This window comes from Nicotiana tabacum, chromosome 20, assembly GCF_000715075.1.
Source record: "Nicotiana tabacum cultivar K326 chromosome 20, ASM71507v2, whole genome shotgun sequence".
Taxonomy (NCBI): domain Eukaryota; kingdom Viridiplantae; phylum Streptophyta; class Magnoliopsida; order Solanales; family Solanaceae; genus Nicotiana; species Nicotiana tabacum.
In genome coordinates, this window is record NC_134099.1 from 158,550,527 (window position 1) to 158,576,117 (window position 25,591).

At 38.0% G+C, this 25,591-nt stretch overlaps 1 pseudogene; it reads right to left on the reverse strand.

The window, feature by feature from the left end:
- The window catches only part of LOC107796305 (late blight resistance protein R1-A-like), a 59,902-nt pseudogene that overhangs the window by 15,130 nt on the left and 19,181 nt on the right, over positions 1 to 25,591 (reverse strand).

Below are 25,591 nucleotides of genomic sequence, written 5' to 3' on the forward strand. Positions count from 1 at the left end.
GTTTTACTTTTGTAATTTTCCTCTTTTTTTATTTGGAAAGGGTTTACTTTTCCCGCGGTTGTTTAACTTTTCCTTTTTTCAGCAACCATGAGAACTGTTGACGAGATTCCCAATTTCCGTGGTTGGGTAGAAAAGTTATTATCTGTTGCTCCGATGGAAGTTAGATCTTGGAAAAATCTTTTACACCGGTTTGGTTGGAAGGTTAAAACTCATGGTAAATGCTTTACCCCCCTCCTTTTAATATTTTCATTCAACTCTCCCTTAAAATTTATTTAACCTTTCTTTTTATCAGGGTTTCCCATACGTGGTGTAACTGCTGAAGTAGTTGCGGCTTCTAGAGTTTCTTTGGAAAGAGCTCAAGAGATAATCTTGGGTTCTTCATCGAAAAGGAAAGATGATACAACTCGGGATTTTGGGGAGGAAAAGGAACAGGATGGAAGTTCCTTGGTTAAAAGACCGCGGGCCAGAAAACGCATCATTTCAGATAATGAAGTGACTCCTCCTCGTTCTGCTCTTACAACCGAGCCTGTTGAAGCCACCCTGGTGAGCTCTGACGATGATACTCTTGTGGTTGCTCGTAACTCTAATGATCAGCTTTTTTCTCGTGGGTTTGATAGTGAGAACTTGGATTTAGTTTCTGATGAAGTACCCCTTGCTTCTTTTACCATGCCTGTCACTGTGGTGAGTTCTTTTCCAGTTGCTACTGCTACTGTTTCTGCTCCGCCCAAGTTGTTTTAACTTCCTCTACAACTCCCACTGCTACTGTTTCTCATACTGAGGTTGGTTCTTTGAGTGGAAGTGGAGCAATGAAGCAAATTACCATCGAGGTCCCTGCCGATGGCAATCTTCTGAAAAAGTTAGGTCAGGCTGACGTATGGTTGAAACCCCTGATCGGTCCAGTTGAAAGGTCTAAGCTTGAGAGTCATAACTCTTTGACTTGGATGAATGCATAGTACAATCATCGTTAAAGGTATTTACTTCTTTTCCACTTTATTCCATCCTTCTTTTATTTAGGTTCTTACCCCTTTCTTATTTTTTAGATCAATCTTATTGGCACAAAGATGATGAAGAGGGTTTCTCATACGGAGCAGTTAATGCACGATTATCAGATTGAAGCAGACAACTGGAAAGAACAATATGAAAACCTTCAACTTGATATGGAAGTGTTAGAAGAGAACAAGTGCACCTTAGAGCAGCAATTGAAGGTTTTGACTTCAGAGTTAGCAGTTGAGAAGGCTTCCTCAAATCAAGCTGACGAGGACAAAAATCTCCTCGAGACATCATTTTCTAAGCAACTCTCCAAAGCCAGTGAAGAGATTAGAGGGTTGAAGGCATTGCTAAATGAGAAAGAGGTTTACTCCGGTGAACTTATGCAAACACTTACCCAGACCCAAGAAGATCTTCATGAGTCTTCTGATAAGGTCAGGTTTTTAAAAGTTCACTTGCCCCTCTGCAATCTTCTTATAATGCTGCTTTGGCCGAGAAAGAAATGCTTAAAAACGAGATTGATCAATGGGAGAGAGATTCTGAGATCCTTGAGGACAAGACTGCTATTAAAGTGAGTTGGACTATTTTAAACACACGCCATGATACCCTTGTGGAGGCTAGCCAAGAGGGTTTTAACTTGGATACTGAGTTAGCCAAAATAAAAGAGACCATTGAAAAAACTCAGCAAAGCCAAGATTTTCATTCTCTCATGGTTGATACTCTTGAGCATGTTGAAAATGATATAGGCACGGTGAATGTCCCAGCTCTTTCAAATCAAGTCGAGCCTGTTGATGATGCTGCTTTAGACTCTTCTTCCGCCCCCCAGTGAAAGTTTTAAGAAGGTTAACTCCTTTTCTTTTTTTTTCTTAGTGGAATTTGGTTTTACCCCTGGTCCCATTTGGGGGTTTAGTTTTTGGAAATGACAAGTCCCCAGACCTTTTCGGGGCATTTTGTAAAAGTTTCAATCAGTTTATGACTAAGTTCGTACTTAGTCTAAACTTAATATTATAAAGTTTTTATTTCAACTTAATTATCCTGAGTTCCTGTTTTACTCGATTTGCCTTGTCTTATTATATAAATTCAAGATCTTGCTTTTTGATTAATGGGTTTTCGTTATACCCTTTTTGCATTTTTTTTATAAAATGCTATACTAACTTCATGTATCTTTGAATCAGACATGAAATTATAAAAGAGAGCCCTTTTATATACGACACTAAATGAAGAAGACATCTCAACTTCGTAACGGTGTAAATATAAGAAAAAGTAATAGGAACACACATGTTTCTTGAAATAACTTTGATAAAGTTTTCATTTGAAGGTACCAGCCGGTGGGTATTCCCTTTCCATAGAAATAGTATCTCTTTAGATGAACAACATTTCAATTTGAAGGTAGAATCTTGTCATCCATTGTTTCCAGTTCGTATGCTCTTTTTCCTACGATACCGTGAATCTTATAAGGTCCTTCCCAAGTTGGACTTAGCTTTCCTGCATTATCTGCCCTCGTTGATTGGAAAACTTTCTTGAGTACGAAGTCCCCAATCTTAAAGTATCTGAGATGAGCTTTCCGGTTGTAGTATCATTCCATAACTTGTTTTTGCGCTGCCATCCTTATTAATGCAACTTCTCTCCTTTCTTCAAGTAAGTCCAAGTTTACTCGCATCTCTTCTTCATTTGACTCCTCCGCTGCTTGAGTGTATCTCGTTCTTGGTTCCCCTATCTCGATTGGAATTAAAGCTGCAGCTCCATATACAAGTGAGAATGGTGTTTCCCCCGTACTTGTTTTTGCGGTTGTTCGATAAGCCCACAAGATCCCAAGTAGCACCTCTGGCCAATTGCCTTTAGATTCCTCTAATCTTTTCTTCAAGTTGTTGATAATGACTTTATTTGTGGATTCAGCTTGTCCATCACCCACCAGATGGTAAGGTGTTGAAGTAATCCTTTTAATTTGCCAACTTTGAAAAAATTCTGTGATTTGTACACCTATAAATTGCGGGCTGTTATCACATACGATCTCCTTTGGCACACCAAATCGGCATATGATGTTTCGCCAAATGAAATCTCTAATCTCTTTTTCTCGCACCTGCTTAAAATCTCCTACTGCTACCCACTTAGTAAAGTAATTAGTGAGTACTAACAAAAATCTTACCTTGCCTTTGGCTTGGGGTTGTGGACCCACTATATCCATCCCCCATTTCATAAAAGGCCACGTTGCAATAACCAGATACAACAATTCAGCAGGTCGATGCATGTTGGTACCGTATCTTTGGCACTTGTCACATTTAGCCACAAAATTTTCCGCGTCTTGTTCCATTTTTGGCCAATAATAGCTAGCTCTAATCATGGGTTTTACTAAAGAGCTTCCTCCCGCATGATTTCCACAATGTCACTCGTGTATTTATCTCATCATATATTCTGTTTGAGAAGGTCTGAGGCACCTTGCTAGAGGACCACCGAACATTTTACGATAAAGATTGCCTTGCTTTAAACAACATTGAGCAGCTTTTTTACGAAGTGCTTGAGCTTTTTTCTTATCTTCAGGTAAAATCCCATACTGCAAAAAAGTAACAATCTCGTTCCTCCAATCCTAAGTTAAATTATTGAAATTTACCTCGTTTTTGTCTTGATCAAGTACTGAATGAAATAAATGAATTACAGAAGCATTTTCATCATTTGTTATTTCTGCAACGGATGCAAGATTAGCTAGGGCGTCTGCTTCGGCATTTTCCTCTCTCGGTATCTGCACGACTTTCCAAGTTTGGAATTGCCTAACCAGATCACGTGCCTTTTTCAGGTATTGCTGCATCCTTGCCTCTCTGGCTGTATAAGTCCCCATAATCTAGTTAACTACAAGCTGTGAATCACTTTTGATTACGACCTGTTCTATGCCAATCTCTCGGGCCAGTTCTAAACCTGCAATCACAGCTTCATACTCTGCCTCATTGTTAGTAATATGGTAACATTTTATGGCTTGTCGTATGGTTTCCCCCGTAGGTGGTACGAAAACAATACCTAGACATGCCTGCCCCTTTTACATTTGATGAACCATCAATAAATAAAGTCCAAGTTCCTGGATTAGACCCATTGAATACCTGTAGTTCTTTTTTTGCTTCTAGTTGTATCCCTTGGCTAAAATCTGCCACAAAATCTGCTAGAACTTGTGACTTTATTATAGTGCTAGGTTGATACGTAATGTCATATTCACTTAGCTCTATGGCCCACTTAGCTAATCTACCTGATAACTCTTGTTTATGTAATATATTATGTAGGGGGTAGGCAGTTACTACAGAGATGGGATGACATTGAAAATAAGGTCTTAATTTCCTAGATGCCATAATTAATGCAAGTGCAAGTTTTTCTAGATGAGGATACCGAGTCTCAGCATCTAATAATGACTTGCTAACATAATAAATTGGAGACTGTTTACCTTGGTCTTCACGAGCTAACACAACACTTACTGCCACTTCTGAAACAACAAGGTTGTTGAGTGGTTTCTCCCCATCTTTTGGTTTTGCAAGCAACGATGGATTTGACAAGTATACTTTCAAATTTTTAAGTGTTTGTTGACATTCCTCAGACCATTCGAATTGATCCTATTTTTTTAGAGCTGAAAAGAACATGAAGCATTTTTCTGATGATTTGGAAATGAATCTTCCTAAAGCTGCTATTCTCCCTATCAGTCTTTGTACTTCCTTTTTGCTTGTTAGTGTATCAGGGATTTCCTCGATAGCTTTAATCTGTTTGGGATTTACTTCAATGCCACAGTTAGAAACGAGAAATACCAAGAACTTACCCGACGCAACTCCAAATGCACATTTCTCAGGGTTTAACTTCATGTTAAATTTACGAAGAATCTGAAATGTATTAGACAAGTGTTGGATATGATCCCCTGCTTGTTGTGACTTGACTAGCATATCATCTATGTAGACTTTCATGTTTTTCCCTTAATGTTCTTGGGATCCATTTTTATTTGATTATAGCCTGAATATGCATCTAAAAAACTTAACAATTCATGTCCTGCAGTGGCATCAATTAGTTGATCTATATGAGGTAATGGAAAAGAATATTTAGGACAAGTTTTGTTTAGGTCATTATAATCTACACAAACTCGCCACTTACAATTCTTTTTAGGCACTATTACAGTATCAGCTAACCAATTTGGATATTTTACCTCGCGGATGGACCCAATTTTCAAAGGTTTTTGTACCTCATCTTGGATCACCTGATTTTTAAAAGATCCTTGATTTCTCTTCTTTTGTTTAACATGTGGGTACGATGGATCTTCGTTTAACTTGTGGGTCATCACTTGCGGAGGTATTCTTGTCATATCAGAATAGGACCAGGCAAAACAATCCACGTTAGTTTTCAAAAACTCAGTCAACTTGCCTTTCATTTCTTGGCTTAGGTTGGCCCCAATGTAGACTTTCCTTTCAGGCCAGGGTGCAAATAGTATTACAGCTTCCAATTCCTCAATCGTTGTTTTGATGTTTTCATTTTCCTCTAGCTCTTGGATGGTATAGGGCCTCGAGTCTACATCTGTTCGCCCGTGCTCAGTTGAGGCTTGTGTTGCAACATCCTCAACTAGATTCTATGATTGCTATTTCTCTTCATTTTTTGCACTTGAATCTGCCACGGAATTAATGCTCCTAGACACTTGCTGGTCACCACGGATTTGCCATATTCCCCATTGTGAAGGGAATTTAATAACTTGATGCAGGGTAGATGGAACAACATCCATTTCATGAATCCATGGTCTTCCGAGAATCATATTGTAAGCCATGTCCATCTCTACCACCTGAAATTTTGTGTCTTTGACAACTCCTTCTACGAATGTGGTGAGTACTATCTCCCCTTTTATTACGACGCTCGAGTTGTCAAAACCAGATAAAGTGTGCGCCTTGGGTATCAGCTTATCTTCAGCTTGCATTTCATTTACCACCCTTAGTAGGATGATATTCATGGAGCTACCTGGATCAATCAAAACTTGTTTCACATTAGTGTCATGTACAAGTAAAGATATTACCAGTGCATCATTGTGTGAGGTTAGCAAGTCATCTGCGTCTGCATCATCAAACGTAATACTTTCTTCTTCTAAAACCCGTCGAACTCGCTTCTCGTGTGTAACTGTAATTTTTGAAACCTTCTTGGCTGTCATAAATGTTACGCCATTAATTTCCTCTCCTCTTCTTAACATTAACTGTCCTTTTTTGGTGAAGGGGATTTAAGAGGTTCCTACATGTTTTTCATATAGGCTTGCTTCCCCTTCTCACCAAATAGGTCAGTCAAATATCCTTGCTTTAATAAATGTTCAACTTTACCTCACACCAAAATCAGGATTTCTCCTATTCGGGTTGGATCTCATTTCCCTTGGGCATCGTACCTTGTCTCACATGCTTCTTAATATTGCCACTAACTCTGACGTACTAACATTAAAACTGTAACCGCCAAACTTTGCCTTCAAGTTTCTTCCATCATCTCGCGTCTCTCATGTGTTTTGCTCTTTTCTGAACCTTGATGATGAACCTGATTCTCTGTCTCTTGATCTATGACCGTACCTTGAGTTATCTTGTTTTGAACGTGAGTTTCTCCCTGCTGGTCCCATATAAGGTTCGTACCTGTTTTTATCAGACCTCTTTTCAGTTTCAGCTCGTCTTGAACTCACCTTTTCATCCTTTTGAGTTTGAATAATGGTATCTTCTTCTATTTGTAGCTTCGTGATGTATCTATTATAAACATCATTCCAAGTTGTTGCTGGAAATTCTCGTAAGCTTTCCTTGAGTCTCCTCGTGGCTTCTGAACTTTTCTCATTTAAATTACTTGCAAATGCCATAGCTGCCCAGTTATCAGGTACATGTGGTAGCATCATCCTCTCATACTGGAACTTATCTACGAATTCCCGAAGCAGCTCCATATCTCCTTATTTTATTTTGAAAATATCCTTCATTCTTTTTTCAACTTTTTGAGCTCCCGAGTATGCTTTGATAAATGAATCTGCAAGCTCAGAAAAAGAATCTATTGAATTTTTGGGTAAAAGAGAGTACCATGTTAATGCTCCCTTGGTGAAGGTTTCACCGAATTTTTTGACCAAAACTTATTCAATTTCTTGCTTGGTCAAGTCGTTGCCCTTTACACCAGTTGTGAATGCAGTTATGTGATCTCGTGGATCAGTTGTTCAATCATATTTCGAAATATCGGGCTTCTTGAATTTCTTCAGTATTGGTAGAGAAGCAGCACTTGGCTTCCAAGGTTATTGTGAGTATTTATCCATGTATATTCCGTTGATTATAGGCAACACTCCAGGTATTTGCTCTATGCGGTCGCTCTACTCCTTGAGCTATTTCTACAAAGTTAATACTAAATTTTGTAAATCAGAATTAACTGTGTTACCTGGTTCTCCATCACGAGATTCGTTGGGGGTCCTCCGGTGCCTGAATTAATGAGTCCGGAGCGAGGATTTTCCAGGGTGTTGTTGTTTGGAGTTGGTGTTGGCGGAACAACCGGCAATTGGCTGGTAAAAGCCTGAAGAGCATTGTTGACTTGTTGGGAAATTAATTTTTTAAGAGCGTCATTGATAACTTGATCATTTGCAAGTCTATCATTTTCATTTGATTCAGATATGTTAGGAGTCCCCTCTCGTGATTGCCACTGAGAATGTTGTGGCGAAGGAGGTGGAGTTCTGTCATCTTGTTCGTTCAACTGATGTTGTGGATATCCTTGGAGTGGTAAATTTTATTGGTTATTGTCATTGACATTCGACATGATTGTTTTTATAAAAGAATCAATTTGGAAAACAGAAGATTATCAGAGTCCCAGCAACAGAACCAATTTGTTTAGCCAAAAATAGGAATTTCGATCAAAGCTTATTTTTAGAAGAACTCGGGTTACTGATAATCAAATATAGAATAAATAAAAGAAATTGACTTTACTGATAGCAAAATAAGTAGAAGAAAGCAAAGTAAATCAATGTATTCTAATAGTATTTTATGTCGTTACAAATGTTCATTCCTCACCTTTTATAGCTATTTCTAAGTAATACGTTTTTCTCCTTTCATGAATGGAGTCATTATGGACAATTAATGGCATTTAATATAGCGTTATAATTGGCAAGCGTAACTGTTTCAATACAGATTCTATAACGGTTTCCATAATTAATGGTTATTAATTACCGATAACACGTATTTATACCCCTTTTGCTATTTAGGTTCATTCTTCCAATGCCTCTTCAAAATATCAAGAGGTTCGGGCACTTATCCCTTCTGACTTTCTTGGATCTTTTCCCGTGCCTGGTTAAAGTTAATGCCTCTTCAACTATTCTTCGCCAACTGTCATTCCTTTACTGGTTCATGTGTCAAGATATGTCAGAACATAATTAATTTGATTTTTCCCAATATAATTTAACCCCCTCCTAGTACCCAAGGTTGTAGATTATTTCCTCCCAGGATAGAACGAATTACATACTGGTGTAGTGGTACTTCAAACCCCAGTGTTTCGGCGAACACAAAGTTCGGTAGCAAATCACACTTACTGTTGCTTTCTTTGAAGTTAAAATATAGCAGAAGAAAGGAAAAGACTGAGAAAATCGTATGAAAAATCTGAGAGAATGGACTAGTATTTATAGTCAATGTTGAGCTAAAACTGAAGAGGTGCAATTCTTCAGAAGGGTTGTTTATGTAAAATGGCCATAACATAAATGCCATAAAATAAATAGCTATTTACGCAACAATAAACCGGGAATTGAAGAGGAACCTTAACTTTTCCGTTACAAAAACGGAAAATGGATAACGACTAATATTTCGTTGGATTTAATGTTAATATTCATTGGATTTAATATTGTTAATATTTACTATTAACAAAAATATTTGGTCCAAAAAATAAATCAATCAATAGATCATTTGACTGAATCCGAATCTGAAGCCGAAGTCAAAGTCGAACCCGAACCCGAACCCGAGCCGAGCGAGCGATGATGACGATGACTGCGCGAGACTTGCTTTCTTCTTAACCCTTTAAGAGCTAAAAGAAGAGCAATTGTATATATACCTATCAAAAACCTTTTCCTCTTCCAATATGGGACAATGTCCCATTGACAAGGAGGGAATCTCAAATGAATCTCAAATATTTCATTTTCCCTCCATTTCTCATTCACCCTCTTTTAAGCCTATTTTAGCTTAAAACCTCAACAATCCTCCACATGAATGGGTAATGGCTATATCACGGAAATATGCATGAAAAACTGTGTAATTCGCAAGTAAGGATTAATCACATCTGGATAAGTAGGTTTCCCTTTGAACTTTCTGTAGTGAACTTATATCGGATATACTCAGTCAATTAGTAGATTTGATATCTTTACACCGTCGAACTTTGACGTACACCTAGACAACCATAAGTCACACTATCAACCCTTAACCATCTTTGGTTCTCATTGTAGTGTTCATTTCAGCCATGAACACCGCTGTTTCATAAGTACATAGAGAACTGGCCTTACCAAATTCTCCTTGAAGCGGCTAACACTTCACACTTACATAGGCGATTCCTAAACGTGTCATCTCATAGATACACTATTTGATATATCCCGTATCAAATTTAGAAATCATTAAAAAGCCTTAATACTTTATCCTTGATACTGAATATTGTCTCATCATGAGAACGAATCAAAATTTTAGTTGACAATGTTGAACTGTCATTAATGACTTTTTTTATCTCATTGAACCTAGATCTTGGGATCTCCAGTCTTTTAGGTAGACTTACTGCCACAATGATTTGTTCTCGGCCATAGTTCCATTCCCTTTGATAATTTCTCAACTAACTCTCTAGTTAGGCCTTTTGTTAGTGGATCCGACACATTATCGCTTGATTTTACATAGTCAATTGTGATAATTTCCCTAGAGGGTAGTTGCCTAATGTCTTCGTCATATATGACGAGATTTACCGTTATACATAACGTTCCCTGCTTTTCCAATTTCCACTTGACTATCGCAATGTATGCATATTGGTGCCAACGGTTTGGGCCAAAATGGAATGTCTTCCAAGCAATTTTGGAGCCATTTAACTTCTTCACCGGCTTTATCTAAGGCTATGAACTCAGCCTTCAATATAGAGCGGGCAATACAAGTTTGTTTGGACGACTTCCAAGATACCGCTCCTTTACCTATTGTGAATACATATCCACTTGTATACTTAGAATTAGTTGAACCGGTGATCCAATTTACATCACAGTATCCCTCAATCACCGCAGGATATTTACTGTAGTACAAAGCAAAGTCCTGGGTATGTTCTAAATATCCCAAAATTTGTTTCATTGCCATCCAATGAGATTGACATGGATTGCTCATATATCGACTTAATTTATTTATAGCACAAGCTATATCTGGTCGTATACAATTCATTATATACATTAAGAATCCTAACACACGAGCATAATTCAATTGTGATATGCTTTGGCCTTTGTTCTTTGCTAATGCAAGATTCACGTTAATTGGAGTCTTTGCAACTTTAAACCCTACTTGCTTGAATTTTTCAAGTACCGTCTTAATATAATGAGATTGTGACAATGCCAGACCTTGAGGAGTCTTAAGGATCTTAGTCTCAAGAATTAAATCATCAACTCCCAAGTCCTTTATATCAAACTTGCTAGTTAGCATATGCTTAGTCGCATTTATGTTGGAAATGTCATTACTCATTATCAGCATATCATCCACATATAAGCAAACAATGACTATGTGATTTGGAAATTTTTTAATGTACACACATTTATCACATTAATTTATCTTAAAATTATTTAACAACATTATTTGGTCAAATTTTACATGCCACTGTTTGGGTGCTTGTTTTAGTCCGTAAAGGGACTTAACAAGTCTACATACCTTCTTTTCTTTACCTGGAACCACAAACCTTTCAGGTTATTCCATGTAGATTTCTTCCTCCAACTCTCCATTTAAGAAGGTCGTCTTAACGTCTATTAGATGAATTTCAAGACCATAAACTGCAGCTAACGCTACTAACGTTCGTATGGACGTAATTCTTGTAACTGGAGAGTATATATCAAAATAGTCAAGGTCTTCTCGTTGTCTATACCCTTTGACCACAAGTCTTGCCTTATATTTATCAATAGTGTCATCATCTTTCATTTTCCTCTTAAAGATCCATTTAGAACCCAACAGTTTATTTCCAGGAGGAAGATCAATCAATTCCCATGTATGGTTGTTAAATATGGATTCTATTTCACTATTGACTACCTCTTTCCAAAACAATGATTCCGAAGAAGATATATGTCACGACCCGGAATTCTCACCCTCGGGGGTCGTGATGGCACCTACTCGTAGAAGCTAGGCAAGCCACGGACTTAGAAATCTTTAACTCTTCTGTTTTAATCCTTTTTACGACTTATATAGACAAGTGATAAACGTCTAAATAACAGCGGAATATGAGATTTAAGCGGAAGTCTTAAATAAATATAAAACCAAAATGTTTCGAAAGTCAACACATGTCTCTACCCAGAAACTGGTGTCACAATATCCACGGACTATCTATGATTACTACAAATAAGTGTTTGAAAGAAAAGAACATAGTCTGTCTCGAGTACAAATGATAATAGAACATAACAACTGATAGAAGAGACGGCGGGCATGCGAACGCCTGCAGGGCTACCTCGGAGTCTCGGTGGACTGAAGGCTGGCTCCCCTAATGCTGCTGACCAAGCGCTGCTCCCGAATCTGCACATAAGTGCAAAGTGTAGCATCAGCACAACCGACCCCATGTGCTGGTAAGTGTCTGGCCTAACCCCGGCGAGGTAGTGACGAGGCTAGGACCAAATTCCAGATAAACCTGTGCAGTTATACATATATATACAACGGAAAAATAAACTGGAATAAACAGTTAATGTTGGGAAGGGAGAACATGCTTGGGTAAATAACAGATAAAGCAGAATCTCAACAGAATTAAAAGGAAACCAAAATTTAACTTCTAGCAAGGGTAAGGAAAACAAAGGCAGGTTTTATTTTCGGTTCACATCTTGTTACAGGCGTGCAACCCGATCCCATTTCTCATATCTTGTGGTAGGCGTACCACCCGCTCCCATTTTATTATATCTTGTGGTAGGCATACCACCCGTTCCCATTTTATTATATCTCGTGGTAGGCGTACCACCCGCTCCCATTTCATTAAATCTTGTGGTAGGCGTACCACCCGCTCCCATTTTATTAAATCTTGTGTTAGGCGTACCACCCGCTCCCATTTCTTTAAATCTTGTGGTAGGCGTACCACCCGCTCCCATTTCATTAAATCTTGTGGTAGGCGTATCACCCGCTCCTATTTTATTAAATCTTGTGGTAGACGTACCACCCGCTCCTATTTCATTATATTTTGTGGTAGGTGTACCACCCGCTCCTATTTCATTATATCTTGTGGTAGGCGTACCACCCGCTCCCATTTCAAGCCAATACAAAAACACAAGGAAATACCGGCAAGGGAACAAGGCAATATAATAACTTTCCGGCAAAGGAACAAAATAGTATAATAACTTCCCGGCAAGGGAACAACAATATCGAAACAAACATCCCGGCAAGGGAGGATCAACTATAACCAACCTTAACTCAACTTCTACTCATCTCAATTAATACCGATACTCTGTCACAAATAAATTCCACGAAAATAAACTAAATCCTTGTCCAATATCAAGAAGCATCAATTAAAGCATCCGTAGACTCATTTAGAAACACAACAAATATCAATTTAAGACTCACGGTCATGCTCGACACCAACGTATAGATACTCGTCATCATGCCTATATGTCATACTCAACAATAAACAATTAGCAAATAGGACACAACTCCTAATCCCTCAAGCTAAGGTTAGACCAAACACTTACCTCGATGCCACGAACACAACTCGAGGTTCAATTATAGCTTTGCCTCTTGATTCCACCACCAACTCGCTCGTATCTAGTCACAAGTTACATAATTATATTAATACCTGCTAAACGAATCAATTTGAATGCATGAAAATAGATTTTTCCAAAGTTTTACCCAAAAAGTCAAAATTGCCCCCGATCCACATGGTCAAAACCCGAGGTTCGAACCAAAAATCAATTACCCATTCCCCCACGAACTCAAATATATAATTTGTTTTGAAATCAGACCTCAAATCGAGGTCCAAATCCCCAATTTTTGAAAAACCTAGGTTCTACCCAAAACACCCAATTTCCCCCATGAAAATCATTGACGTTAAGTTGAAATCATGTTAAAAGATGTTAGTGATTGAAGAAAACTAGTTAAAAATGACTTACAATTGATTTGGAGAAGAAAGGTTGTTTGAAAAATTGCCTCTTATGTTTTTGGGGTTTAGAAAAATGAAAAATAACTGAAAATCCCCTCTATTTATACCCCTCTCAGACCCCCTGTGCGGACCGTACAAAATGGACCGCGGCCGCACAGGTCTCCACCGCGCTCCGCACGAAACTGACCACAGACCGTACTGCAGCGCCTTGTGCGGGCCGCACAAAGCCGATCGCGGCCGTACAGCCTTCACCGCGCACCGCACAAGGTCGACCGCGGACCGCACTGGTGGGGTTCAGAGACCTGCAACTTTTGGTTTTAAGCCTAAACATCTCGGAACCTACCCGAAACTCACCCGCGCGCTTGGAACTCCAAACCAAGCACACGTACTAACTCAACAACATCATACGAACTTATCTGTGCGATCAAATCGCCAAAATAACCTCAATAACAATGAATCAAACCTCAAAATCAAGAACTTTTTCTCAAACTTCATCAAGTATCAAATTTAGCAATTTAGGTCCGAATCACATCAAACGACGTCCGTTTTTTACCAAATTTTACAAAAATATCTTAAATCATATATAAGACCCGTACCGGGTGCCGGAATAAAAATACGGGCCCGATACCATTGCTTTCTAATCAGATTTCATTTCTAATTTTCTTAAATAATTTCAGAAAACAATTTCACTTAAAAATTCATTTCTCGGGCTTGGGACCTCGGAATTCGATTCCGGGCATACGCCCAAGTCCTATATTTTCCTACGGACCCTCCAGGACCGTCAAATCACGGATTCGGGCCTATTTACCCAAATGTTGTCCGAAGTCAAACTAACTCATTTTGTAGCCAAATTTTATCATTTTCACAAAATTTCATATTTAAGCTTTTCGGCTACGCACTTGGACTGTGCACGCAAATCAAGGTGATGATAAGTGAGGTTTTCAAGGCCTTAGAACATAGAATTTTGTTTTAAACCAAGTGATGACATTTTGGGTCATCACAATATAGCTTCTTTAAATGTTCGAGGCTCATCCTCCAATAAGAAAGTCACAAAATCTAGTCCAAATGAAGTAGACGCTCTTTGACGTTTACTACATCTTAGATCCTCCTGATTAAATGTACTTTCTTTTGTTTCTTCCCGAGGTTGTTTAGATACTTCACCAATCGACTCACATTCCTTTTTAGATGGATATATATTTTCAAATAACTAACATTATCTAATTCTATAACCGTATTATTATGAATATCAGGATTTTCTTATTTATGAACCAGAAATCGATATGCTTTATTATTGGCGCATATCCTATGAAAACACAATCAACGGTTTTTGGTCCTATTTTTACCCTTTTGGGTTTAGGAACTTGCGCTTTTGCCAAACACCCCCACACTTTAAAATAATTCAAGTTGGGCTTTCTTCCTTTCTACACATATTTGACATTTTAATTTTTCGCATTCAAACTTAGGCAATACTTCCAAGTTAATCATTTTTCGCAAGGTTTTATAATTGACATAACCCAAACGTATATGCCATAAATCATTTGACTCTAGTAAGTAAGAAGAAGCTGAAATTTTATTATTATTCTCAACAACCATTACATTCAGCTTGAAAAGGCCCTCGGTGAGGTAACCTTTTCCTACAAACATTTCATTCTTACTTATTACAACCTTATCAGATACAAAGACGCATTTAAACCCGTTCTTAACAAGAAGTCCAGCAGAGACTAAGTTCTTTCTAATATCGGGAACATGAAGGACGTTGTTTAGAGTCACCACCTTGCCAGAAGTCATTTTCAGAAATATCTTCCCATTTTCTTCAATTTTGGCCATTGCATAATTTCCCATAGAAAGCGTCTCTTCGGGTCCAACGAGAGCATATGTAGCGAATGCTTCTCTAATGGCACAAACATGGCAAGTGGCTCTAGAATCAATCCATCACTCCTTAGGATTTTCCACCAGGTTGCATTCAGAAAGCATAACACATAAGTCATCAACATCTTCGTGCTTTTCAACCATGTTTGCTTGACCCTTATTCTTGTCTTTCTTCGGAGCACGACAATCTGTAGATTTGTGTCCAGCTTTTCCACAGTTGTAGCAATTTTTGTTGAACCGCTTCTTTCTTGGGTTGCTTTTCGGTCGAGAAGCCCGCTTTCTCTTTCTCTTATTTTAAGGAGTATTCTCAACAAGGTTTGCTCCCATCATTGTTGAGTTTACACGGCCTCTCTTTTCAGCAGCTTTGTTGTGCTCTTCGATTCTCAACCGAACAATGAGATCTTCAAGCGACATCTCCTTGCGTTTGTGTTTCAAGTAGTTTTTGAAGTCCTTCCACAAAGGAGGAAACTTCTCAATCATCGCTGCAATTTGGAATGCTTCATTGATGACAAGACCTTCAATGAAAATTTTGTTAGCAAAAATACTAAACTTATTACTTTCAACATCAGTTATAATTTGACTTATACCTTCAGCAAGGAGATTGTAAATAATCACTTGCAATTCCTGGACTTGGGTAATAACAGATTTACTATCTACCAATTTGTAGTCCAAAATTTTTACGACAACGAATTTCTTAACCCCAGCATCTTCAGTTTTGTATTTTCTTTCAAGCACAAACTATAGTTCTTTTGACATCTCCATATTACTATAGACGTTATACAGATCATCCTCCAGTTCGCTAAGAATGTAATTCTTGCATAGAAAATCAGAATGCTTCCACGCCTTAATCACGAGAAAGCGTTCATTCTCTGGAGTTTCATCGAGCAGAACAGGAATATCTTCCCTAATGAACTTCTGTAGACTTAAAGTAGTCAAGTAGAAGAACATCTTCTGCTGGCACCGCTTGAAATCAATCCCGAAATTTTTTGAGTTTTTCTGCCGGTGCCAATGTCAGTGTTGTTCGGCTTGTCGATGCATTGGCAGTCACCATAGGAACAGTCTAGTTCTCGTTGTCATTCGAAATTCTGTAAAAGAATGACACTAACAAATATTAAAATCACGTAGATTTTAATCTCCAACGGAGTAGAAAACCACAAAGGTTTTAGTCTCCAAAACAGTGAATATAATACAAATACATAAAATAAAGTTAAATTCCTTAAGCTTGTTAGAAAACTGTATTTGTAAAATAATTTTGGAGAAAATAAAATAACATATAAACAGAAATATAAACGAAACATAAGTTAATCCGAGCCCACTGAATTCACAGTGTCTCCTTAAGGTTGTGGATTATTTCCTCCTATGATAGAACGAATTACACACTGGTGTAGTGGTACTTCAAACCCCAGTATTTTAGCGAAAACAAAGTTCGGTAGCAAATCACACTTACTGATGCTTTCTTTGAAGTTAAAACAATGCAGAAGAAAAGAGGAGAACTCAGAAAATTGTATGAAAAATCTGAGAGAATGGACTGGTATTTATAGCCGATGTTGAGCTCAAACTGAAGAGAGGTGCAACTCTTCAGAAGGGCTGTTTATGTAAAATAGCCATAACATAAATGCCATAAAATAAATGGCTATTTATGCAACAATAAACCGGGAATTGAAGAGGAACCTTAACTTTTCCGTTACAAAAACGGAAAACGGATAACGAATAACGATTAATATTCCGTTGGATTTAATATTAATATTCATTGGATTTAATATTAATTTTTCGTTTACAAAAAAATGGATATTTAATAACATTTCTGTTAAATTTGATCCAAAAAATTAATCAATCAATCATTTGACCGAAGCCGAAGGCAAGTCGAGCGAAGACGACGGCGCGAGGTTTGCCTTCTTCTTAACTCTTTAAGAGCTATAAGAAAAACAATTATATATACCCATCAAAAATCTTTTACTCTTCCAATATGGGACAATGTCCCATTGTCAATAAGGGAATCTCAAATGAAACTCAAATATTTCATTTTCCCTCCATTGAATTCACCCTCTTTTAAGCCTATTTTAGCTTAAAACCTCAACAGCCATTACTAAATTTCTTCCAATAAAATTCTCCAAAATAACCTGCTATATTCTCCAAGCTCTTGCCTTCACAACTTTTTATGAATCCTTCGGAGATCCACAATCGTATTAACCTTGAAGCATCAATCACACTATCCTCTAAATATGTTCCATAGTAGAGAAAACATGACACCAGATGATAGGGTAAAAAGCGATAACTTTCTTCTTTTTTCAGTGTGAATGATGGGACCTAAATTGTTGGCCACTTGTTCCCAACATTCTTCTTTCTTCTCCGTCTCTGCTAGAATACCAGCCACCAAAACAATTGAAAGATGCAACTGACCACACTTTTTTACTATTTGCTTCCCAATATTCGCTAGAAGAGGGAAGCAGCTTTCTTCACCAAACACCTTCTTTTTGAGTAACTCCAAACTTTCACCATCGTTAAACAAACAAAGTGGAACGGGTTCACTTTGACACTGAGCATAATTGGCAACTTCATGATTTCTCGTTGTTTCCATTGTTGGCATCTTGAAAACAACCTATTAGATCATCCCACGCACTAGCTTCCCATACGTCATCAACAAGGAGGAGATGTCTTTTGGAGAATAAAATCAGCTAATTCATCCGCAATTTTTTCTCTATGTTTAGTGTCCCACCGATAGTATCATGTAGAATCTACAGTAGCAAATCCTTACGTGAATATACTTGAGACACACAACATTGTGCACGAATATCAAAGTGAGAAACAACTAAAGTGTCGGAGTAGAGTCTGTAGGCTAGAGTTGTCTTGCCTTGACCGGGCATGCCAAAAATTGGAATAACATCTCTCCCTCTGGTTCCTCTTATTAGTTGCTCTCTTAACTTTTCTATAACATCCTCAAAACCAACAATTACTTGATTTATCATTAGAGACCCTACAAATTTTGATGATGTATGAGTTGTGCTAGTATTCAGTGCTTCCTTAAACTAATTTCTTTTCCCGAATCTCGGCTACCTCTTATCTGATAAGAGTAATCTCCTCCGTTATATCCAAGAGCAAACGCTTGAGGCACGAGGCATTAAATTTTTTCCTTATACAAGCATTAACAATGTACTCTTACCTCATATGCTTTGCCAATCAATTGTGTGGCACAACGTTGAATTTTGTCGAGGTCATTGTGTTGCTTGTGTGAGACAGCTTTTATTTTAAAGGTTGCAAGCTCTCAAGTTCCTTTTGAATTATTTGAAGTTGGTACATGACAGAAGCTAGTGAATTTGAATGGCGGCTCCGGAACTCCTTGAGGTTGTTTAAAAGGATATCAACATGGCCTAGTCCATGAATCCTTGGCAAGTTAGAATGAAACACCTTCCAAATGGTGAGGTGGATCACTATGTTTATACGGTGAACGTTGCCCGACAAATCAAGAACTTGTACTGAGCTCACCTCTCCCGGTGCCATGTCTTCTGAGTCTTCATTCCTTCGTCTCCTTGCCTTCATATAACGAGTAAACCAGAAGTCCGACATCTTATATCGTCACATGGAAGGTATTGCCTCTCAAGAAGTTGAGCATCCCCTGAAGGATTGCCTCGTAATCCTTCAAAGCAACTCTCTGACTGGAGTTACTATTAGTTGGTAGGTTCACCAAATAAAGAAGTGATTTCTATTAGAGGCTCAGGGAAGCAATCGGCAACCATTTTCAGAACCTTAATAAAACGAGTTTCTAAAGACAAATATAGGTCAGAAGACATCTCTCTCCTCTTTCCTAAAATGTGGGGACTAAAAGAACAATGGAGGTTTGATACTAAGCCTTTGCATGCAAAACAACATTTTATTCTCGTACATAAATTAAAGTGGAGGTTTCTTTCTTTTCATTGGATTCTCTTGCTTAGAAATTTTTATATTGGGGAAGTAGTTTTAGTTTAATTTCCAACTATATATCGTATGGGAATTCACCGGATTTTTTGTTGTTGTTGTTGTATATCATATGACGACTCCACAAATATTTTCAGCTACTCAACTATGATCCTGCCAAGTGCATCCAGAGACGTATCCAGTGTAGAAGTTATGTATTCAACCGAACTTATAGCTTTCGCTCATACTCTGAATTTTTGCCCAAAAAATCATTCAATATGTTCAAATAATAAATTTTGAACCCATTAAATTAGATGCGAATTAACAAAATTGCAAAAAAGATACCATAAAGTTCAAATCCTAGATCCGCGCTCTGCATTCATAGTTTTATCTCGTAATCAGCTAAGCAGCAGAGTCTGTAAACTCAAACGGTCTGAGAGTTGCCTTTGGCGTTCACTGCATGCATAACCCTCAGTGGAAAACTGGAACTTTTACCACCATTAAAGAGCAATTTTTATCCCATATCAATCTCAATTACACATAATATTATTTTTCCCACTTAATTCCATTAACAATTCTCATATTAAAATAGGGATTCTAACAATTAAACCGCACCTAGCCAAAGCACAGACCTTTTACATGCTTCTGCCTAAGTCACACCATCCAAAGCACCTTTTGATTTTCCAAATGCACCTTTTCTCAGAGACCAAAACAAGTTTTCCTCTTTCATTATTTATTTGGTAATAGACATTGTAGTAAACATTAAACTGAAATAACAACTTAGCCATATACCAAATTAAAGGAAAGAAAAAATCATTCAACTGTTTTTTTCCTCAGAAACTTTAATTGGGATTTAAAAAAGAAAAAGAAAAGCACACTAACTATAAAAGCTCAAATGCTCCAGAGTAAAGAAAGCAAGACCTCAAATGATAGGGTAAATTTTGATAACTATGTTCTATAGTGGCCCTTGAGTTACTGTGACTGTAGTGTATTGGAAAAAAACTGAATTTACATTGTAGGTGACGTGACATGACACGTGGACTGATCAAATGGTCAAAACCCGATAAATAGTCAAGAGGCACGGACGACAACATATAAGGGAAAAAGAAAGCAACATAGGTGTGGACCGTTACTAAAATAGGTACGAGTCTCGTACCTATTCGAGTCATTTAAAGACCGAAGATCGGAAGAAGTTGAAGATACGAATCTGATGATGTAAAAGAGTCTAAATACAACATTAAATATCAAATACGTTAGAATATTTGAATTAAATAGAAATGATTGTGTAACGTTTCTTTTAATGTCATTTATTGCTCATAATTGCCTCATTAAGACAAAGACATTACATCTTCTCCTATAATCAACTATAAAAGGAGAAGGACTCAACATCTGTAGAGACACACGAAATATTATTGAGATCTTACTGAAATACAAAACTATTTACTGCTTTACCATCATTCTCAAAAACATTTTATTTTCGTCTCCTGATTATCAGTAACCCGAATTTCTTTTTAGCTTTGACCAAAGACTCAGATTTTTGGTTAAACAAATTGGTTCCGTTACCGGGAATCTTATAATCTTTTCTTTTAAGCTATATCTTGTCCATTGTTATCACCATGTCAAACAACAACACCGACAATAACAGTAATAACACATTGGAAAACCATGAAAATCAAATCCATCAAAATCAAGGTGACGTGGTTCCCTCCCCTCCAGATTCACCATGTCAATCTCGTGAAGGCACTCCTGTTACTGAATCACGTGCTGATAAACAAGAACAATCTGAACACTTTGAAGGAGGTACAAATGAAGCTTTACAAAAGCTAATTGATGCACAGGTCGGCAAAGCTCTTCAAGCTCTAGTTAGTCGATTGCCTGCTGCACCACCCACACCAACTCCTAATAATAATACATTGGAGAATCCCCGTTCTGGTCTTGTTAATTCTGGAAATGGAGGAACCACCACTGAACCACAGGAAGGGGGACCAGGTAATTAAAATAATTCCTATTTGCAAAATTTAGTACTAACCTTGCAGAAACAGATTAAGGAACAAAATGAGCGTATTGAGAAAATCCCTGGAGTTCCGCCTGTAATAAAAGGAGTAGACATGGACAAATACTCACAACAACCTTGGAAGCCAAGTGCTGCTCCCCTTCCAATTCCGAAAAAGTTCAAAATGCCTGACATCCCGAAATATGATGGTACTACAGACCCACGTGACCACGTGACTGCATTTACAACAGGCGTGAAAGGCAACGACTTGACCAAACAAGAAATTGAATCAGTACTGGTCAAGAAATTTGGAGAAACACTCACCAAGGTTGCATTAACCTGGTATTCTCTTTTATCTGAAAATTCTATAAATTCTTTTGCTAAGCTTGCAGATTCTTTTATTAAAGCACATTCGGGAGCATAAAAGGTTGAGAAAAAAATGGAAGATATTTTCAAAATCAAACAAGGGGATTCGGAGTTGCTTAGAGATTTTGTTGATAGATTCCAGCGTGAAAGAATAACTCTACCCCGTATGCCTGACAACTCGGCTGCAATAGCCTTTGCGAGTAATTTAAATGACAAAAGTTCTGAAGCCACGAGACGACTCAAAGAAAGCCTTCGAGAATTTCCTGCAACCACGTGGAATAATGTTTACAACCAGTATAGTACGAAGCTGCGAATTGAAGAAGTTACTGTACCTAAGTTTCATCATGAAGAAAGGGGTGGTTCCAGAAGATCAGAAACCGAAAAAAGATCAGGTAAAAATAGGTACGATCCATATGTGGGGCCTGCATGAAAAGACCCACGGTCAAAACAAGATAGCCAACAATATGATCAAAAATCGAGGAACAGGGACTCTGGTTCTTCTTCGAAATTCAGGAATGATCGGAACAAACAAGAATCACAAGATAATGACAGAAGTTTAAAGGCACGATTCGGCGGATATAATTTTAATGTCTCTATCTCCGAGCTCGTGGCTGTTTTGAGAAGCATGGGAGATAAGGTACGGTGGCCAAAAGAGATGCGGTCAAATCCAAATAGACGCAATCGAGATCATTGGTGCGAATTCCACAATGATCACGGGCACAAAACTTCAGAATGTAGATTCTTGCAGGGTGAAGTGGATCATCTATTGAAGCAAGGGTACCTCACTGAGTTATTTAGGGAAAAAGGAAAACAAGCCTATATGAAAAATAAGCAGAGCCACCAAAGCCTCCTTCACCCAAGAGAACAGTGAATGTGATAAGTGGGGGAGAAGATATTCACGACATAACCTACACAGCCTCCAACAAGGTTTTTAAGGTAACAATTACACACAGGAAACAGGTGCGGCAGGTTTTAGAAAATGAAAGTATTTCGTTCGATGATGCAGATACCGAAGGAGCGATAACTCCACATAATGACGCTCTAGTAATATCTTTACTTGTACATGATACTAATGTAAGACGAGTTTTGATTGATCCAGGGAGTTCCGTAAATATTATACTACTAAGGGTATTACGTGAAATGCAAGCTGAAGACAAAGTGATACCCAAGGCGCATACCTTGTCAGGCTTCGACAATTCAAGTGTGGTAACAAAAGGAGAGGTAATTCTAACAACTTTTGCTACAGGTGTTGTTAAAGAAACTAAATTTCAGGTAGTTGATATGGAAATGACCTACAATATGATCATGGGGAGACCATGGATACATGATATGGATGTTGTCCCATCAACTCTACATCAAGTTATTAAATTCCCATCACCATGGGGAATTTGCCAAATTCGTGGGGATCAGCAGACAACTAGAAGTATCCATGCTGTAACAGGAACGAGCACCGTAAATAAAGAAAAATAGCAATTACAAGAAGCAGTTGAAGGTGTAAAAGATCAAACTTCAGCTGAACAAGAAAAGACAGATTTGGACTCGAGGCCTGATACAATTCAGGAACCTGAAGAAAATGAAAGCATCAAAACAACAATTGAAAAGCTCGAGGCAGTGATATTATTTGAGCAATGGCCTGAACGGAAGGTTTATGTCGGAGCCAATTTAAGCTCAGACATGCGAGGTATGATAATTGAATTTTTAAAAGCTAACGTAGACTGCTTTGCTTGGTCCCACGCTGATATGACAGGGATACCACCGGATGTGATGACTCACAAACTCAATGAGGATCCCCCTTTCACACCAATAAAGCAAAAGAAAAGAAAGCAAGGTACTTTCAAGAACCAGGTGATTCAGGATGAGGTCCAAAAATTATTAAAAATCGGGTCGATCCGCGAGGTAAAGTATCCTGATTGGTTAGCTAACACGGTGGTTGTACCCAAGAAAAATGGTAAGTGGCGCATTTGTGTGGATTATACCGATCTAAACAAAGCCTGTCCAAAAGATTCTTTTCCTTTACCGCATATAGACCAACTAATTGATGCAACCGCAGGTCATGAACTTTTAAGCTTTTTAGATGCATATTCGGGATATAATCAAATTAAAATGGATCCTGGTGATGAAGAAAAAACTTCTTTCATCACAGACAAGGGGACTTACTGTTATAAAGTAATGCCCTTTGGTCTCAAAAATGCTGGGGCAACCTATCAAAGGTTGGTCACCAAAATGTTCCAAGAACATTTAGGGAAGACAATGGAGGTATATATAGACGATATGCTCGTCAAAACCCAGCAGTCTCATGATCATATTTCTCATCTATCTGTTACATTTGATATTTTGCGAAAATTTAATATGAAACTCAACCCAGAAAAATGTGCATTTGGAGTTGCATCAGGTAAGTTTTTGGGTTTTCTTGTTTCTAACCGTGGTATTGAAGTAAATCCTTCTCAGATTAAAGCAATAGAAGAAATCCCTGATATCCTTACTAATAAAAAGGAAGTCCAAAGATTAACGGGAAGAATTGCAGCTTTGGGGAGATTTATTTCTAAATCCTCAGAAAAGTGTTTTAAGTTTTTCTCTGCACTCAAAAAGCAAGATCATTTTGAATGGAATGAAGATTGTCAACAAGTCCTTAGAAATTTGAAAGCTTATTTGTCAAAACCACCGTTATTGGCAAAACCAAAGGTGGGGGAAAAGCTTCTCATCTATCTGGATGTATCTGAAGTTGCGGTAAGTGTTGTTTTAATCCGAGAGGACCAAGGTAAACAATCTCTTATTTATTATGTAAGTAAGTCCTTATTAGATGCTGAGACACGATACCCGCAACTAGAAAAGTTACCATTAGCTTTGATCATGGCATCTAGAAAATTAAGACCTTATTTTCAATGTCATCCCAACATTGTAGTTACTGCTTTTCCGCTTCGAAATATTTTGCATAAACACGAACTTTCAAGAAGATTAGCAAAATGGGCTATAGAACTAAGTGAATACGAAATCATTTATCAACCCAGGACCGCTATAAAATCTCAAGTACTAGCTGATTTCGTGGCTGATTTTAGTCAGGGAATGCATTTAGAAGCAAAAAAAGAATTACAAGTTTTTAATAGTGCAAACCCGGGGACTTGGGTTTTATTCACTGATGGTTCATCTAATGTAAAAGGGGCAGGCCTAGGGATAGTCCTCGTACCACCTACGGGTGAGACTATTAGACAGACTATAAAATGTCACTCTATAACTAACAATGAAGCAGAGTATGAGGCTGTAATTGCAGGTCTAGAATTGGCACAAGAACTCGGCATAACACAGATTATAATCAAGAGTGATTCTCAACTCGTGGTCAATCAAATGCTGGGGACTTATACAGCCAGGGAGACGCGAATGCAAGAATACCTCGCAAAGGTACAGGAGTTAATAAAGCAATTCCAAACTTGGAAAGTAGTGCAGATCCCAAGAGATGAGAATGTAGAGGCAGATGCTTTAGCTAATCTCGCATCCGCAGCAGACGTAGCAAACAATACAAATGCTTCAGTCATACATTTATTTCATTCCGTTCTAGAACCTGATAAAAATAAGGTAAATTTTAATCATTTAACATGGGATTGGAGAAACGAAATTGTTGCATTTTTACAGCATGGTACCGTGCCTAATGACAAAGGAAAGGCTCACGCGCTTTGCAAAAAAGCTGCTCGATATTGTTTATATCAAGAAAATCTTTATCGAAAGATGTTCGGTGGACCACTAGCAAGGTATCTCGGACCCTCTCAAACAGAATATGTGATGAGAGAAGTGCACGAAGGACATTGTGGAATTCACGCAGGGGGGGAGGTCACTGGTAAGAACATTAATTCGCGCAGGATATTATTGGCCTAAGATGGAAGAAGAGGCAAACAGTTTCGTGTCCAAATGTGATAAATGTCAAAGATACGACAATAATATGCACAGACCAGCTGAGTTACTACACCCTGTTATAGCCCCGTGGCCCTTTATGAAATGGGGAATGGATATCGTAGGTCCACTTCCACAAGCAAAAGGTCAGGTAAAGTTTCTACTTGTACTCACAGATTATTTTACTAAATGGGTAGAAGCAGGAGCATTTAAACAGGTACGAGAGAAGGAAGTTAAAGACTTCATATGGCGAAATATAATATGCCGCTTTGGAGTACCAAAGGAGATCGTGTGTGACAATGAACCACAATTCATAGGAGCTCAAATCACAGAATT